This window comes from Athene cunicularia (assembly GCF_003259725.1).
Source record: "Athene cunicularia isolate RWA chromosome 2 unlocalized genomic scaffold, athCun1 chr2_part1, whole genome shotgun sequence".
Lineage (NCBI taxonomy): Eukaryota > Metazoa > Chordata > Aves > Strigiformes > Strigidae > Athene > Athene cunicularia.
Genome location: NW_020799095.1, coordinates 115810350 through 115813117, shown reverse-complemented (window position 1 = coordinate 115813117; position 2768 = coordinate 115810350). Strand labels below are relative to the sequence as shown.

The window sequence follows — 2768 nt, the reverse complement described above, 5'->3', positions numbered from 1 at the left end:
TTTTTTTTTTTTTTTTTTTTTTTTTTTTTCAAAAGAGGGCAGGTCGTTCCCTGAATCCCAATGAGTTAAGTCAGTCACTTCCCTTCGCATGCATCACAGCCTCCTTAGAGCTGCAGGCACAAAAGAGCATTTAGCTGCCTCCAATTTGTGTAGCAGGCCTGTCCTTAATTTGGATTTTTTTTTTTTGGGGGGGGGGTTGTTTTTCTGGGTTTTTGTTTGTTTGTTTGTTTAGTTTTTATTTTAAAGTATAATTAAATCATGTACTTCACTCCATGTAAAAATACCACCTCCCCAACTCTGACGATTGAGCCACTAATTGTAACCTTCTAAATAAATTCCTGAACTTGTATGCGTACTTAGCTGGTCTGCAGGGGCTTCACAAGAAATTGATGCAGTGTTTCTCGGCTGTGCAGACCTGCACCCTGCTTCCTGCAAAGGTCAGAGCTGTACAATCCACAATTACTTTCCAATGAAGTCTTATATCAACAAAATCTCCTTGAAAGGATTACAGGCCTTTAAAAATAAAGCTTTAATCTTAAATATACATGGTGGCATATTCCATTTCAATCAAATATGAGGGATTGTTTAAAAAAGTAACCTCACACACATACATGTGTTTTCATGCAAGGTTACTTTTCCCAGGTGGGCAGAGAAAACCATAAATACGGTTGTACTCCCTCCATGTTTCAGCATCTATTTTATGTCAATTCTTTCTTCTAGCCTAGACAGGAACATCCATGTGTGTTTGTGTATACATATACATATACGTATACATATACATATGCATATACACAAGTATATATAATTTTGATTTATATATCTGTATCTATATATATATATATATAATCTATAAATTATACATGTATATATAAATATATACAAATTCGTGCATGACAGAGTGTGTCTAGCCTGGACATGTCAAGGGCTGTAATCCGTGGGCTGGCAGAAGCCTGTCATGAGGAAAATAAAGCACCAAAGTGACCCAGCAGTGGCCCTGGCCGATGTGGAGCTCCAGTGAGAAGAAAGGCAGGTCTGCACCAGGGGCCAGTGGGCACCGCCCAGCCCAGGGTTGCTCCCCACCACCCTCTCTGCAGCCTGGAGGCCAGGGGCCTTGGAGGACCCCAGGGGGCTGTGGGGGGGAGGTCAGGGCCACCCCGACATCTCGGTCACCTCAGGAGTTCTTGGCACTTTCTTTGCATCCTTGTCATCTCCTAATTCCAGCTGCGCTTGCTCAAATGGGTGGTAATCCGACTCTAGAGGAGATTAAGGAACCAGAGATAGCTGCATTTAGGATTACCGAAAGGAAATGAAGGAATCTAATCCACTCCCACCCCTTACGTTACTGGGTTTCAATAAGACTTTATACCACCTTTTAGGATTTTAAACAAATGAAATCACTTGGAGAAGAGGGACAGAAAGAGACCTAGTGATAGAGAACGTGTTTACCCATTCAGTGAATTGAATAGCAGAAGATAAAGTGAACTGCAAAAGCGGCCACGGCAGAGGTGCTTTCTTCTGCATCTTGATAACCGCCGTATCTGAATGGGCCCAAGGCTTGCCGCTTCCTCAGCTCTCCCCTCAGGACCAGGGCAGGGCCGGGAAGGCCACGCTGGCATCCACATATAAACTGCAGGACCAATCCAGTACTGATTTAAGGTGCAATATGACACACCCCACCACCACCACTCCCACAAATCCCACATCTCAAAAGGCAAAACCCCACAATAGAACGTGAAGCTGTGAAATGTTGTTTCCAGTCAATGAGAGTTATCAGTAATCTGCTGAATGTCCTTAGCTTCAGAGGACTGTTTCTGCTCTATTCTGATCGCACAAAGCCAAGAAGAAAATAACCAATGCTTACTACAGTGATAAAAATAAAGTCCTCTTGTTTTTCACTAGTTTCACTTTAAACCAAGAAAACAGTATACCCTTTTGCTCCAAAGATGCAAGTAGTCTACAGAAAAAGGACTGAACTGACCTAGTCCTGAGACCAGTTCCTACTTCTTTGGAAAGACGAGTAACAGGGAATTAGAAATAAACCACATACACATACATACACACACACACACACACTCCCCCAAACCTGTGAAATCTAAAGGTGTTTTTCTTTTTGTAATTTCAAATATAACCTTCCATTTTCCCGGACTATTTTTCTATTCCAAGTGCTAGACTGCCTACAACAAACCTCTCTAAATAATATTTAGTATGAATATGCTTAAATGTACTGAGCTTCTCCATATACTGGTTATCCTTGGTGTGTTATTGGGGTAGTCTAAACTGCTCTTTGGTTGCAAGAAAAGAGCCTTAATATGAGAAAAAAAAAATGGCTAGTCATCCCTGAGTAAGATTTTGTTTTGTAGAGTGCTTGTCATGGTCCTTTGGAAGCCTGAGAGCAACGTGAATCAAAAGCCTCGGAAGAAGACCTGTGTCGACAGAGGCTCCATATATAGCAGGCACTAATTATTAAAGCTCATTCCCTGATTTAGGACTCTATTTTCCTTAGCAAGCCCATCATCCTGACACAACGCAGCTCAGGATGTTTGTTCAAAGCTTATGAAAATGTAACCCAACCCATTGCTAGAAGTTGTTGCTAATTAGTTGATAATAAACTTCTCCGGCCAGGACACAAAAGTCTTTCAGAAGTGCAAGGTGTTCTTTGTGATGCCCTCACAAGGGGAATTAGCATATCAATTCGGCAGGGGAACAATACATCAGGGCGCTTGAGTTCTCTCCTCTCCTCTCCTCTCCTCTCCTCTCCTCTCCTCTCC

At 42.1% G+C, this 2768-nt stretch overlaps 1 long non-coding RNA gene across 1 annotated transcript; it reads right to left on the bottom strand.

The window, feature by feature from the left end:
• Nucleotides 1-29: 29 nt before the first annotated feature.
• Nucleotides 30-742, bottom strand: LOC113476876. The gene is made up of 2 exons (XR_003397799.1): nucleotides 357-742; nucleotides 30-110 (listed from the first exon to the last, which is right to left on the bottom strand). It is a non-coding gene; the product is annotated as an uncharacterized LOC113476876 (long non-coding RNA).
• Between the last annotated feature and the right edge of the window lie 2026 nt (nucleotides 743-2768).